Raw genomic sequence first — 14,583 nt, forward strand, 5'->3', positions numbered from 1 at the left:
GGCTTTTTGCAGCAGCTTTAGCTTACGGCCATACCACCCTGTTCACGCCTGATCTCGTCTGATCTCAGAAGCTAAGCAGAGTTGGGCCTAGTTAGTACTTGGATGGGAGACTGCCTAGGAATACCAGGTGCTGTAAGTTTTTGAGTTTTTCACTACTTATCTAATACACTGGCCCTTAGTGTGGCCAAGTTTGACCAGCTCTTTGCTTTCCCTTACTGCTTATTTAATTCAATTGCCTTTAAAGTAGCTGTTCTTTAAACAGAGTTTGACTGTTTTTAACTACTTAACTAATGCTCTTATCTTTAATGTAGCTCATTTTGAAGTATTTTTTTGTATTTCATTCATTACTTATCTAGTATAATGGCACTTAGTGTGCCTCACCTTAAAATAGGGGGCTTTTTGCAGCAGCATTTGCTTACGGCCATACCACCCTGTTCACGCCTGATCTCGTCTGATCTCAGAAGCTAAGCAGAGTTGGGCCTAGTTAGTACTTGGATGGGAGACTGCCTAGGAATACCAGGTGCTGTAAGTTTTTGAGTTTTTCACTACTTATCTAATACACTGGCCCTTAGTGTGGCCAAAGTTTGACCAGCTCTTTGCTTTCCCTTACTGCTTATTTAATTCAATTGCCTTTAAAGTAGCTGTTCTTTAAACAGAGTTTGACTGTTTTTAACTACTTAACTAATGCTCTTATCTTTAATGTAGCTCATTTTGAAGTATTTTTTTTTATTTCATTCATTACTTATCTAGTATAATGGCACTTAGTGTGCCTCACCTTAAAATAGGGGCTTTTGCAGCAGCTTTGCTTATGGCCATACCACCCTGTTCACGCCTGATCTCGTCTGATCTCAGAAGCTAAGCAGAGTTGGGCCTAGTTAGTACTTGGATGGGAGACTGCCTAGGAATACCAGGTGCTGTAAGTTTTAGAGTTTTTTCACTACTTATCTAATACACTGGCCCTTAGTGTGGCCAAAGTTTGACCAGCTCTTTGCTTTCCCTTACTGCTTATTTAATTCAATTGCCTTTAAAGTAGCTGTACTTTAAACAGAGTTTGACTGTTTTTAACTACTTAACTAATGCTCTTATCTTTAATGTAGCTCATTTTGAAGTATTTTTTTGTATTTCATTCATTACTTATCTAGTATAATGGCACTTAGTGTGCCTCACCTTAAAATAGGGGGCTTTTTGCAGCAGCTTTCGCTTACGGCCATACCACCCTGTTCACGCCTGATCTCGTCTGATCTCAGAAGCTAAGCAGAGTTGGGCCTAGTTAGTACTTGGATGGGAGACTGCCTATGAATTCCAGGTGCCATCATTTTTTTGAGTTTTTTCACTACTTATCTAATACACTGGCCCTTAGTGTGGCCAAAGTTTGACCAGCTCTTTGCTTTCCCTTACTGCTTATTTAATTCAATTGCCTTTAAAGTAGCTGTTCTTTAAACAGAGTTTGACTGTTTTTAACTACTTAACTAATGCTCTTATCTTTAATGTATCTCATTTTGAAGTATTTTTTGTATTTCATTCATTACTTATCTAGTATAATGGCTCTTAGTGTGCCTCACCTTAAAATAGGGGGCTTTTTGCAGCAGCTTTCGCTTACGGCCATACCACCCTGTTCACGCCTGATCTCGTCTGATCTCAGAAGCTAAGCAGAGTTGGGCCTAGTTAGTACTTGGATGGGAGACTGCCTATGAATTCCAGGTGCCATAGTTTTTTCACTACTTATCTAATACACTGGCCCTTAGTGTGGCCAAAGTTTGACCAGCTCTTTGCTTTCCCTTACTGCTTATTAATTAAATTGCCTTTAAAGTAGCTGTTCTTTAAACAGAGTTTGACTGTTTTTAACTACTTAACTAATGCTCTTATCTTTAATGTAGCTCATTTTGAAGTATTTTTTTGTATTTCATTCACTACTTATCTAGTATAATGGCACTTAGGGTGCCTCACCTTAAAATAGGGGGCTTTTTGCAGCAGCTTTTGCTTACGGCCATACCACCCTGTTCACGCCTGGTCTCGTCTGATCTCAGAAGCTAAGCAGAGTTGCGCCTAGTTAGTACTTGGATGGGAGACTGCCTAGGAATACCAGGGGCTGTAAGTTTTTGAGTTTTTTCACTACTTATCTAATACACTGGCCCTTAGTGTGGCCAAAGTTTGACCAGCTCTTTGCTTTCCCTTACTGCTTATTTAATTCAATTGCCTTTAAAGTAGCTGTTCTTTAAACAGAGTTTGACTGTTTTTAACTACTTAACTAATGCTCTTATCTTTAATGTAGCCTGTTTTTAAAGTATTTTGTATTTCATTCATTACTTATGTAGTATAATGGTAATTTAGTGGCTCTCTACCTGGAAATAGGGCTTTAAGGCAACTTTCACGATGCGATGCTAATTCTGTTCACGCTGATCCCATCAGATCTCAGAAGCTGGCAGAGTTGGGCCTAGATAGTACTTGGATGGGAGACTGCAGAGACAACCAGGTGCTGTAAGTTTTAAGTCTTTTCTACTACTTATCTAATACACTGGCCCTTTAGTGTGGCCAAAGCTCTGATCAGCCTCTTTGCTTCCTTACTGCTTATTTAATTCAATTGCCTTTTAAAGTAGCTGTACTTAAAAGTAGAGTTTGACTGTTTTAACTACTTAACTAATGCTCTTATCTTTAATGTAGCTCATATTCTTTGAAGTATTTTTTTGTATTTCATTCATTACTTATCTATATAATGGGCACTCCTAGTGTGCCTCACCTTAAAATAGGGGCTTTTGCAGCAGCTTTCGCTTACAGCCATACCACAACTGTTCACGCCTGACTTGAAGCTAAAGCGGCAGAGTTGGGCCCTAGCACTTGATAGAGACTGCCTAGGAATACCAGGTGCTGTAAGTTTTGAGTTTTTCTACCACTTATCTAATACACTGGTCTCTTTAGTGTGTGGCCAAAGTTTGACCAGCTCTCTTTGCTTTCCTCTTACCGCTTATTTAATTCAATTGCCTTTTAAAGTAGTTGTAATTTTTAAACAGAGTTTGACTGTTTTTAACTACTTAACTAATGCTCTTATCTTTAATGTAGCTCATTTTAAGTATTTTTTTGTATTTCATTCATTACTTATTTAGTGTGCCTCACCTAAATAGGGCTTTGCAGCAGCTTTAGCTTACGGCCATACCACACCCTGTTCACGCCTGATATCGCTCTGATCTCAGAAACTACAGAGTTGGGCCTATTAGTACTTGGATGGGAGACTGCCTAGGAACATTTGTGTGTGGTACTGTACTGTTTTGAGTTTTTTCTAATACTTATCTAATACACTGGCTCTTAGTGTGGCCAAAGTTTGACCAGCTTCTTTGCTTTCCCTTACTGCTTATTTAATTCAATTGCCTTTAAAGTAGCTGTTCTTTAAACAGGTTTGACTGTTTTTAACTACTTAACTAATGCTCTTATCTTTAATGTAGCTCTATTTTGAAGTATTTTGTATTTCATTCATTACTTATTCAGTATAATGGCATCTATGTGCCTCACCTTAAAATAGGGCTTTGCAGCAGCTTCTTTTATGGCCATACTCAATCTCTGTTCACCTGATCCGCTCACGTCAGGCTAAGCAGAGTTGGTCCTAGCTAGTACTTGGATGGGAGACTGCTTAGAACACCAGGTGCTGTAAGTTTTGAATTTTTCTACTACTCTATCTAATACACTTGCCCTAGTGTGGCCATAAAGTTTGACCAGTTTTGTTTTCCTTTACTGCTTATTTAATCAATTGCCTTAAAGTAGCTGTTCTTAAACAGAGTTTGACTGTTTTAACTACTTAACTAATGCTCTTATCTTTAATGAAGCTCATTTTAAGTATTTTTTTGTATTTCATTCATTACTTATTCAGCATAATGGCACTAGTGTTCAGGTCTAAATAGGGGCTTGCAGCAGCTTTCGCTATGTGGCCATACCATCTCTGTCTTTTTGCACTGATCTCGCTCTGATGTCAGAAGCTAAGCAGAGTTGGTCCAGTTAGTACTTGGCTGAGACTGCTTAGAAATACCAGGTGCTGTAAGTTTTGAATTTTTCACTACTTATCTCATACACTGGCCCTTAGTGTGGCCAAAGTTTGACCAGCTCTTTGGTTTTCCCTTTACTGCTTATTTAATTCAATTGCCTTTAAGTAGCTGTTCTTAAACAGAGTTTGACTGTTTTTAACTACTTAACTAATGCCTCTTATCTTTAATGTAGCTCATATATCTTAAAGTATTTTTTTGCATTTCATTCATTACTTATCTAGTATAATGGCAATTTAGTGCCTCACCCAAAATAGGGGCTTTTGCAGCAGCTTTGCTTATGGCCATACCACCTGTTCACGCTCTCGATCTCGTCTGATCTCAGAAGCTAAGCAGAGCTGGGCCTAGCTAGCACTTGGATTGAGACAGCCTAGGAATACCCAGGTGCTGTAGGGTTTTGAGTTTTTCCCATTTATCTAATACACTGGCTCCCTTGTAAAGCAAGTTTCCATCTGTAGCCTTTGCTTTCCCTCATTGCTTATTTAATTCAATTGCCTTTAAAGTAGCTTCTTACTTAAAAAACAGAGTTTGACTGAGCTTTTAACTACTTAACTAATGCTCTTATCTTTTAATGTAGCTCATTTTAAGCATTTTTTGTATTTCATTCATTACGCCCAGTATAATAGCACTTAGTGTGCCTCACCTTAAAATAGGGGCTTTTGGCAGCAGTCACACGGCCATACCACCTGTTCACGCCTGATCTCGCCTGATCCTGCAGCTACAGAGTTGGGCCTAGTTAGTTCTGGATGGGAGAGACTGCCTAGGGAATACCAGGTGCCGTAAGTTTTGAGTTTTTTCACTACTTATCTAATACACTGGCTCCTGTGTGTGGCCAAAGTTTGACCAGCCTTGCTTCCCTTACTGCTTATTTAATTCAATTGCCTTAAAGTACTGTTCTTTAAACAGAGTTTGACTGTTTTAACTACTTAACTAATGCCTTATCTTTTAATGTAGCTCATTTTAAGTATTTTTTTGTATTTCATTCATTACTTATCTAGTATAATGGCACTTAGTGTGCCTCAACCTAAAATAGGGCTTTTGCAGCAGCTGCCACGGCCATACCACCCTGTTCACGCTCTTGATCTCAGAAGCTACAGAGTTGGGCCTAGTTAGTACTTGATGGGAGACTGCCTAGGAAATACCAGGTGCTGTGTTTTTGAGTTTTTTCACTACTTCTATCTAATACACTGGCCCTTAGGGTGGCTAAAGTTTACCAGCTCTTTGCTTTCCTTACTGCTTATTTGTATCCAATTGCCTTTAAAGTAGCTGTTCTTAAACAGAGTTTGACTGTTTTTAACTACTTAACTATCGCTTCTTATCTTTAATGTAGCTCATTTTGAAGTATTTTTTGTATTTCATTCATTAATTTATCTAGTATAATGGCACTTAGTGTGCCTCACCTTTAAAATAGGGGCTTTTGCAGAAGCTGCCACGGCCATACCACCCTGTTCATGCCTGATCTCGCCTGATCTCAGAAGCGCTATGAGTTGGGCCTAGTTAGTACTTGGGTGAGATCAATAGGAATACCAGGTGCTGTAAGTTTTGAGTTTTTTCACTACTTATCTAATACACTGGCCCTTGTGTGTGGCCAAAGTTTGACCAGCTCTTGCTTTCCCCTTACTGCTTATTTAATTCAATTGCCTTTAAAGTAGCTGTTCTTTAAACATAGTTTGACTGTTTTTAACTACTTAACTAATGCTCTTATCTTTAATGTAGCTCATTTTAAAGTATTTTTTGTATTTCATTCATTACTTATCTAGTATAATGGGCAATTTAGTGTGCCTCACCTAAAATAGGGGCTTTTTGCAGCAGCCACATGGCCATACCACCCTGTTCTTACGCCTGATCTCATCTGATCTCAGTAGCTACAGAGTTGACCAGTTAGTACTTCTGGATGGCAGACTTTAGAATACCAGGTGTGTAAGTTTTTTGAGTTTACCACTTATCTAATACACTGGCCCTTAGTGTGCCAAAGTTTGACCAGCTCTTTGTTTTCCCTTACTGCTTATTTAATTCAATTGCCTTTAAAGTAGCTGTTCTTAAAACAGAGTTTGACTGTTTTTAACTACTAACTAATGCCTTATCTTCAATGGCCCATTTTAAAGCATTTTTTGTATTTCATTCATACTTATCTAGTATAAATGGCACCCTAGTGTGCTCTCAATCTTAAAATAGGGCTTTTTACAGCAGCTTCGCCACGGCCATACCACCCTGTTCACACCTGATCCTCTGCCTGATCCTGTAAAGCTAAGCAGAGTTGGGCCTAGTTAGTACTTGGATGGAGACTGCTTTAGAATACCAGGTGCTGTGCTTTTTGAGTTTTTCTAATTACTTATCTAATACACTGGCCCTTAGTGTGGCCAAAAGTTTGACCAGCTCTTGCTTCCCTTACTGCTTATTTAATTCAATTGCTCTTAAAGTATTGTTCTTTAAACAGAGTTTGACTGTTTTTAACTACTTAACTAATGCTCTTATCTTTACTGGGAAGCCTATTTTGAAAAAATTTTTGTATTTCATTCATTACTTATTTAGTGTGCCTCACCTTAAAATAGGGGCTTTTGCAGCAGCTTTCGCTACGGCCATACCACCCTGTTCATGTCTGATATTGTCTGATCTCAGAAGCTACAGAGTTGGGCCCAGTTAGTACTTGGATGGGAGACTGCCTAGGAATACCAGCTGCTGTAAGTTTTGAGTTTTTCACTACTTCTATCTAATACACTGGCCCTTAGTGTGGCCAAAGTTTGACCAGCTCTCTTTGTTTTCCCTTACTGCTTATTTAATTCAATTGCCTTTAAAGTAGCTGTTCTTTAAACAGAGTTTGACTGTTTTGAACTACTTAATCCAAGGCTCTTATCTTTAATGTAGCTCATTTTAAAGTTTTTTTTGTATTTCATTCATTACTTATTTGTATAATGGCAATTTAGTGTGCCTATAATTTAAAATAGGGGGCTTTTGCAGCAGCTTTCTTTGTTTACGGCCATACCACCCTGTTCACGCCTGATCTCATCTGATCTCAGTAGCTAAGCAGAGTTGGACCTAGTTAGTACTTGGATGGCAGACTTCTTAGGAATACCAGGTGCTGTAAGTTTTTGAGTTTTTTCACTACTTATCTAATACACTGACCCTTAGTGTGGCCAAAGTTTGACCAGCTCTTTGCTTTCCCTTACTGCTTATTTAATTCAATTGCCTTTAAAGTAGCTGTTCTTTAAACAGAGTTTGACTGTTTTAACTACTTAACTAATGCTCTTATCTTTAATGTAGCTCATTTTGAAAATTTTTTTTGTATTTCATTCATTACTTATTTAGTGTGCCTCACCTTAAAATAGGGGGCTTTTTGCAGCAGCTTTCGCTTACGGCCATACCACCCTGTTCACGCCTGATATCGTCTGATCTCAGAAGCTAAGCAGAGTTGGGCCTAGTTAGTACTTGGATGGGAGACTGCCTAGGAATACCAGGTGCTGTAATTTTTGAGTTTTTCACTACTTATCTAATACACTGGCCCTTAGTGTGGCCAAAGTTTGACCAGCTCTTTGCTTTCCCTTACTGCTTATTTAATTCAATTGCCTTTAAAGTAGCTGTTCTTTAAACAGAGTTTGACTGTTTTTAACTTCTTAACTAATGCTCTTATCTTTAATGTAGCTCATTTTGAAGTATTTTTTTGTAATTCATTCATTACTTATTTAGTATAATGGCACTTAGTGTGCCTCGCCTTAAAATAGGGGGCTTTTTGCAGCAGCTTTAGCTTATGGCCATACCACCCTGTTCACGCCTGATCTCGTCTGATCTCAGAAGCTAAGCAGAGTTGGGCCTAGTTAGTACTTGGATGGGAGACTGCCTAGGAATACCAGGTGCTGTATGTTTTTGAGTTTTTTCACTACTTATCTAATACACTGGCCCTTAGTGTGGCCAAAGTTTGACCAGCTCTTTGCTTTCCCTTACTGCTTATTTAATTCAATTGCCTTTAAAGTAGCTGTTCTTTAAACATAGTTTGACTGTTTTAACTACTTAACTAATGCTCTTATCTTTAATGTAGCTCATTTTGAAGTATTTTTTTGTATTTCATTCATTACTTATCTAGTATAATGGCACTTAGTGTGCCTCACCTTAAAATAGGTGGCTTTTTGCAGCAGCTTTCGCTTACGGCCATACCACCCTGTTCACACCTGATCTCGTCGGATCTCAGAAGCTAAGCAGAGTTGGGCCTAGTTAGTACTTGGATGGGAGACTGCTTAGGAATACCAGGTGCTGTAGTTTTTTGAGTTTTTTCACTACTTATCTAATACACTGGCCCTTAGTGTGGCCAAAGTTTGACCAGCTCTTTGCTTTCCCTTACTGCTTATTTAATTCAATTGCCTTTAAAGTAGCTGTTCTTTAAACAGAGTTTGACTGTTTTTAACTACTTAACTAATGCTCTTATCTTTAATGTAGCTCATTTTGAAAAAAATTTTTGTATTTCCTTCATTACTTATTTAGTGTGCCTCACCTTAAAATAGGGGGCTTTTTGCAGCAGCTTTCGCTTACGGCCATACCACCCTGTTCACGCCTGATATTGTCTGATCTCAGAAGCTAAGCAGAGTTGGGCCTAGTTAGTACTTGAATGGGAGACTGCCTAGGAATACCAGGTGCTGTAAGTTTTTGAGTTTTTTCACTACTTATCTAATACACTGGCCCTTAGTGTGGCCAAAGTTTGACCAGCTCTTTGCTTTCCCTTACTGCTTATTTAATTCAATTGCCTTTAAAGTAGCTGTTCTTTAAACAGAGTTTGACTGTTTTTAACTACTTACCTAATGCTCTTATCTTTAATGTAGCTCATTTTGAAGTATTTTTTTGTATTTCATTCATTACTTATCTAGTATAATGGCACTTAGTGTGCCTCACCTTAAAATAGGGGGCTTTTTGCAGCAGCTTTCACTTACGGCCATACCACCCTGTTCACGCCTGATCTCAGAAGCTAAGCAGAGTTGGGCCTAGTTAGTACTTGGATGGGAGACTGCCTAGGAATACCAGGTGCTGTAAGTTTTTGAGTTTTTTCACTACTTATCTAATACACTGGCCCTTAGTGTGGCCAAAGTTTGACCAGCTCTTTGCTTTCCCTTACTGCTTATTTAATTCAATTGCCTTTAAAGTAGCTGTTCTTTAAACAGAGTTTGACTGTTTTTAACTACTTAACTAATGCTCTTATCTTTAATGTAGCTCATTTTGAAAAAAATTTTGTATTTCATTCATTACTTATTTAGTGTGCCTCACCTTAAAATAGGGGGCTTTTTGCAGCAGCTTTCGCTTACGGCCATACCACCCTGTTCATGCCTGATCTTGTCTGATCTCAGAAGCTAAGCAGAGTTGGGCCTAGTTAGTACTTGGATGGGAGACTGCCTAGGAATACCAGGTGCTGTAAGTTTTTGAGTTTTTTCACTACTTATCTAATACACTGGCCCTTAGTGTGGCCAAAGTTTGACCAGCTCTTTGCTTTCCCTTACTGCTTATTTAATTCAATTGCCTTTAAAGTAGCTGTTCTTTAAACAGAGTTTGACTGTTTTTAACTACTTACCTAATTCTCTTATCTTTAATGTAGCTCATTTTGAAGTATTTTTTTGTATTTCATTCATTACTTATCTAGTATAATGGCACTTAGTGTGCCTCACCTTAAAATAGGGGCTTTTGCAGCAGCTTTTGCTTACGGCCATACCACCCTGTTCACGCCTGATCTCGTCTGATCTCAGAAGCTAAGCAGAGTTGGGCCTAGTTAGTACTTGGATGGGAGACTGCTTAGGAATACCAGGTGCTGTAAGTTTTTGAGTTTTTTCACTACTTATCTAATACACTGGCCCTTAGTGTGGCCAAAGTTTGACCAGCTCTTTGCTTTCCCTTACTGCTTATTTAATTCAATTGCCTTTAAAGTAGCTGTTCTTTAAACATAGTTTGACTGTTTTTAACTACTTAACTAATGCTCTTATCTTTAATGTAGCTCATTTTGAAGTATTTTTTTGTAATTCATTCATTACTTATCTAGTATAATGGCACTTAGTGTGCCTCACCTTAAAATAAGGGGCTCTTTGCAGCAGCATTCGCTTACGGCCATACCACCCTGTTCACGCCTGATCTCGTCTGATCTCAGAAACTAAGCAGAGTTGGGCCTAGTTAGTACTTGGATGGGAGACTGCTTAGGAATACCAGGTGCTGTAAGTTTTTGAGTTTTTCACTACTTATCTAATACACTGGCCCTTAGTGTGGCCAAAGTTTGACCAGCTCTTTGCTTTCCCTTACTGCTTATTTAATTCAATTGCCTTTAAAGTAGCTGTACTTTAAACAGAGTTTGACTGTTTTTAACTACTTAACTAACGCTCTTATCTTTAATGTAGCTCATTTTGAAGTATTTTTTTGTATTTCATTCATTACTTATCTAGTATAATGGCACTTAGTGTGCCTCACCTTAAAATAGGGGGCTTTTTGCAGCAGCTTTCGCTTATGGCCATACCACCCTGTTCACGCCTGATCTCGTCTGATCTCAGAAGTTAAGCAGAGTTGGGCCTAGTTAGTACTTGGGTGGGAGACTGTTTAGGAATACCAGGTGCTTTGAGTTTTTTCACTACTTATCTAATACACTGGCCCTTAGTGTGGCCAAAGTTTGACCAGCTCTTTGCTTTCCCTTACTGCTTATTTAATTCAATTGCCTTTAAAGTAGCTGTTCTTTAAACATAGTTTGACTGTTTTTAACTACTTAACTAATGCTCTTATCTTTAATGTAGCTCATTTTGAAGTATTTTTTTGTATTTCATTCATTACTTATTTAGTGTGCCTCACCTTAAAATAGGGGCCTTTTTGCAGCAGCTTTAGCTTACGGCCATACCACCCTGTTCACGCCTGATGTTGTCTGATCTCAGAAGCTAAGCAGCGTTGGGCCAAGTTAGTACTTGGATGGGAGACTGCCTAGGAATACCAGGTGCTGTAAGTTTTTGAGTTTTTTCACTACTTATCTATTACACTGGCCCTTAGTGTGGCCAAAGTTTGACCAGCTCTTTGCTTTCCCTTACTGCTTATTTAATTCAATTGCCTTTAAAGTAGCTGTTCTTTAAACAGAGTTTGACTGTTTTTAACTACTTAACTAATGCTCTTATCTTTAATGTAGCTCATTTTGAAGTATTTTTTGTATTTCATTCATTACTTATCTAGTATAATGGCACTTAGTGTGCCTCACCTTAAAATAGGGGGCTTTTTGCAGCAGCTTTCGCTTACGGCCATACCACCCTGTTCATGCCTGATCTCGTCTGATCACAGAAGCTAAGCAGAGTTGGGCCTAGTTAGTACTTGGATGGGAGACTGCCTAGGAATACCAGGTGCTGTAAGTTTTTGAGTTTTTTCACTACTTATCTAATACACTGGCTCTTAGTGTGGCCAAAGTTTGACCAGCTCTTTGCTTTCCCTTACTGCTTATTTAATTCAATTGCCTTTAAAGTAGCTGTTCTTTAAACAGAGTTTGACTGTTTTTAACTACTTAACTAATGCTCTTATCTTTAATGTAGCTCATTTTGAAAAATCTTTTTGTATTTCATTCATTACTTATTTAGTGTGCCTCACCTTAAAATAGGGGGCTTTTGCAGTAGCTTTAGCTTACGGCCATACCACCCTGTTCACGCCTGATCTCAGAAGCTAAGCAGAGTTGGGCCTAGTTAGTACTTGGATGGGAGACTGCCTAGGAATACCAGGTGCTGTAAGTTTTTGAGTTTTTTCACTACTTATCTAATACACTGGCCCTTAGTGTGGCCAAAGTTTGACCAGCTCTTTGCTTTCCCTTACTGCTTATTTAATTCAATTGCCTTTAAAGTAGCTGTTCTTTAAACAGAGTTTGACTGTTTTTAACTACTTAACTAATGCTCTTATCTTTTATGTAGCTCATTTATGAAGTATTTTTTTGTATTTCATTCATTACTTATCTAGTATAATGGCACTTAGTGTGCCTCACCTTAAAATAGGGGGCTTTTTGCAGCAGCTTTAGCTTGCGGCCATACCACCCTGTTCACGTCTGATCTCAGAAGCTAAGCAGAGTTGAGTCTAGTTAGTACTTGGATGGGAGACTGCCTAGGAATACCAGGTGCTGTAAGTTTTTGAGTTTTTTCACTACTTATCTAAAACACTGGCCCTTATTGTGGCCAAAGTTTGACCAGCTCTTTGCTTTCCCTTACTGCTTATTTAATTCAATTGCCTTTAAAGTAGCTGTCCTTTAAACAGAGTTTGGCTGTTTTTAACTACTTAACTAATGCTCTTATCTTTAATGTAGCTCATTTTGAAATATTTTTTGTATTTCATTCATTACTTATCTAGTATAATGGCACTTAGTGTGCCTCACCTTAAAATAGGGGCTTTTTGCAGCAGCTTTACTTACGGCCATACAGCCCTGTTCATTCCTGATCTCATCTGCTCTCAGAAGCTAAGCAGAGCTGGGCCTAGTTAGTACTTGGATGGGAGACTGCCTAGGAATACCAGGTGCTGTAAGTTTTTGAGTTTTTTCACTACTTATCTAAAACACTGGCCCTTATTGTGGCCAAAGTTTGACCAGCTCTTTGCTTTCCCTTACTGCTTATTTAATTCAATTGCCTTTAAAGTAGCTGTTCTTTAAACAGAGTTTGGCTGTTTTTAACTACTTAACTAATGCTCTTATCTTTAATGTAGCTCATTTTGAAATATTTTTTGTATTTCATTCATTACTTATCTAGTATAATGGCACTTAGTGTGCCTCACCTTAAAATAGGGGCTTTTGCAGCAGCTTTAGCTTACGGCCATACCACCCTGTTCATTCCTGATCTCGTCTGCTCTCAGAAGCTAAGCAGAGCTGGGCCTAGTTAGTACTTGGATGGGCGACTGCCTAGGAATACCAGGTGCTGTAAGTTTTTGAGTTTTTTCACTACTTATCTAATACACTGGCCCTTAGTGTGGCCAAAGTTTGACCAGCTCTTTGCTTTCCCTTACTGCTTATTTAATTCAATTGCCTTTAAAGTAGCTGTTCTTTAAACAGAGTTTGACTGTTTTTAACTACTTAACTAATGTTCTTATTTTTAATGTAGCTCATTTTGAAGTATTTTTTGTATTTCATTCATTACTTATCTAGTATAATGGCACTTAGTGTGCCTCACCTTAAAATAGGGGGCTTTTTGCAGCAGCTTTTGCTAACGGCCATACCACCCTGTTCACGCCTGATCTCGTCTGATCTCAGAAGCTAAGCAGAGTTGGGCCTAGTTAGTACTTGGATGGGAGACTGCCTAGGAATACCAGGTGCTGTAAGTTTTTGAGTTTTTCACTACTTATCTAATACACTGGCCCTTAGTGTGGCCAAAGTTTGACCAGCTCTTTGCTTTCCCTTACTGCTTATTTAATTCAATTGCCTTTAAAGTAGCTGTTCTTTAAACAGAGTTTGACTGTTTTTAACTACTTAACTAATGCTCTTATCTTTAATGTAACTCATTTTGAAGTATTTTTTTTGGTATTTCATTCATTACTTATCTAGTATAATGGCACTTAGTGTGCCTCACCTTAAAATAGGGGCGTTTTTGCAGCAGCTTTTGCTTTAGGCCATACCACCCTGTTCACGCCTGATCTCGTCTGATCTCAGAAGCTAAGCAGAGTTGGGCCTAGTTAGTACTTGGATGGGAGACTGCCTAGGAATACCAGGTGCTGTAAGTTTTGAGTTTTTCACTACTTATCTAATACACTGGCCCTTAGTGTGGCCAAAGTTTGACCAGCTCTTTGCTTTCCCTTACTGCTTATTTAATTCAATTGCCTTTAAAGTAGCTGTTCTTTAAACAGAGTTTGACTGTTTTTAACTACTTAACTAATGTTCTTATTTTTAATGTAGCTCATTTTGAAGTATTTTTTTGTATTTCATTCATTACTTATCTAGTATAATGGCACTTAGTGTGCCTCACCTTAAAATAGGGGCTTTTGCAGCAGCTTTTTGCTAACGGCCATACCACCCTGTTCACGCCTGATCTCGTCTGATCTCAGAAGCTAAGCAGAGTTGGGCCTAGTTAGTACTTGGATGGGAGACTGCCTAGGAATACCAGGTGCTGTAAGTTTTTGAGTTTTTTCACTACTTATCTAATACACTGGCCCTTAGTGTGGCCAAAGTTTGACCAGCTCTTTGCTTTCCCTTACTGCTTATTTAATTCAATTGCCTTTAAAGTAGCTGTTCTTTAAACAGAGTTTGACTGTTTTTAACTACTTAACTAATGCTCTTATCTTTAATGTAACTCATTTTGAAGTATTTTTTTGTATTTCATTCATTACTTATCTAGTATAATGGCACTTAGTGTGCCTCACCTTAAAATAGGGGGGTTTTTGCAGCAGCTTTTGCTTTAGGCCATACCACCCTGTTCACGCCTGATCTCGTCTGATCTCAGAAGCTAAGCACAGTTGGGCCTAGTTAGTACTTGGATGGGAGACTGCCTAGGAATACCAGGTGCTGTAAGTTTTGAGTTTTTCACTACTTATCTAAAACACTGGCCCTTATTGTGGCCAAAGTTTGACCAGCTCTTTGCTTTCCCTTACTGCTTATTTAATTCAA

General features: G+C 38.5%; 4 non-coding genes and 21 pseudogenes across 4 annotated transcripts; all 25 read left to right on the forward strand.

The window, feature by feature from the left end:
• The first annotated feature begins 20 nt into the window (after positions 1-20).
• Positions 21-139, forward strand: LOC122353472. The gene has a single exon (XR_006252008.1). It is a non-coding gene; the product is annotated as a 5S ribosomal RNA (ribosomal RNA).
• Positions 140-413: 274 nt separating this feature from the next.
• Positions 414-532, forward strand: LOC122353473. Its single transcript, XR_006252009.1, has one exon. It is a non-coding gene; the product is annotated as a 5S ribosomal RNA (ribosomal RNA).
• A 272-nt stretch (positions 533-804) lies between these two features.
• On the forward strand, positions 805-923 carry LOC122353491. The gene has a single exon (XR_006252026.1). It is a non-coding gene; the product is annotated as a 5S ribosomal RNA (ribosomal RNA).
• A 276-nt stretch (positions 924-1,199) lies between these two features.
• Positions 1,200-1,318, forward strand: LOC122353382 (annotated as a pseudogene).
• Positions 1,319-1,594: 276 nt separating this feature from the next.
• Positions 1,595-1,713, forward strand: LOC122353361 (annotated as a pseudogene).
• A 266-nt stretch (positions 1,714-1,979) lies between these two features.
• On the forward strand, positions 1,980-2,098 carry LOC122353392 (annotated as a pseudogene).
• Positions 2,099-6,997: 4,899 nt separating this feature from the next.
• On the forward strand, positions 6,998-7,116 carry LOC122353342 (annotated as a pseudogene).
• Positions 7,117-7,376: 260 nt separating this feature from the next.
• On the forward strand, positions 7,377-7,495 carry LOC122353349 (annotated as a pseudogene).
• A 274-nt stretch (positions 7,496-7,769) lies between these two features.
• Positions 7,770-7,888, forward strand: LOC122353282 (annotated as a pseudogene).
• A 275-nt stretch (positions 7,889-8,163) lies between these two features.
• Positions 8,164-8,282, forward strand: LOC122353286 (annotated as a pseudogene).
• Positions 8,283-8,543: 261 nt separating this feature from the next.
• On the forward strand, positions 8,544-8,662 carry LOC122353394 (annotated as a pseudogene).
• A 276-nt stretch (positions 8,663-8,938) lies between these two features.
• On the forward strand, positions 8,939-9,047 carry LOC122353411 (annotated as a pseudogene).
• A 260-nt stretch (positions 9,048-9,307) lies between these two features.
• On the forward strand, positions 9,308-9,426 carry LOC122353312 (annotated as a pseudogene).
• A 274-nt stretch (positions 9,427-9,700) lies between these two features.
• LOC122353483 lies at positions 9,701-9,819 on the forward strand. The gene has a single exon (XR_006252018.1). It is a non-coding gene; the product is annotated as a 5S ribosomal RNA (ribosomal RNA).
• A 276-nt stretch (positions 9,820-10,095) lies between these two features.
• LOC122353293 lies at positions 10,096-10,214 on the forward strand (annotated as a pseudogene).
• A 275-nt stretch (positions 10,215-10,489) lies between these two features.
• Positions 10,490-10,608, forward strand: LOC122353331 (annotated as a pseudogene).
• Positions 10,609-10,861: 253 nt separating this feature from the next.
• Positions 10,862-10,980, forward strand: LOC122353386 (annotated as a pseudogene).
• A 275-nt stretch (positions 10,981-11,255) lies between these two features.
• LOC122353332 lies at positions 11,256-11,374 on the forward strand (annotated as a pseudogene).
• Positions 11,375-11,634: 260 nt separating this feature from the next.
• LOC122353422 lies at positions 11,635-11,743 on the forward strand (annotated as a pseudogene).
• A 659-nt stretch (positions 11,744-12,402) lies between these two features.
• On the forward strand, positions 12,403-12,521 carry LOC122353370 (annotated as a pseudogene).
• Positions 12,522-12,794: 273 nt separating this feature from the next.
• On the forward strand, positions 12,795-12,913 carry LOC122353323 (annotated as a pseudogene).
• Positions 12,914-13,188: 275 nt separating this feature from the next.
• Positions 13,189-13,307, forward strand: LOC122353253 (annotated as a pseudogene).
• A 277-nt stretch (positions 13,308-13,584) lies between these two features.
• On the forward strand, positions 13,585-13,703 carry LOC122353343 (annotated as a pseudogene).
• Positions 13,704-13,976: 273 nt separating this feature from the next.
• On the forward strand, positions 13,977-14,095 carry LOC122353254 (annotated as a pseudogene).
• Positions 14,096-14,371: 276 nt separating this feature from the next.
• Positions 14,372-14,490, forward strand: LOC122353396 (annotated as a pseudogene).
• Positions 14,491-14,583: the final 93 nt, after the last annotated feature.

Source organism: Puntigrus tetrazona, chromosome 10, assembly GCF_018831695.1.
Source record: "Puntigrus tetrazona isolate hp1 chromosome 10, ASM1883169v1, whole genome shotgun sequence".
Classification (NCBI taxonomy): domain Eukaryota; kingdom Metazoa; phylum Chordata; class Actinopteri; order Cypriniformes; family Cyprinidae; genus Puntigrus; species Puntigrus tetrazona.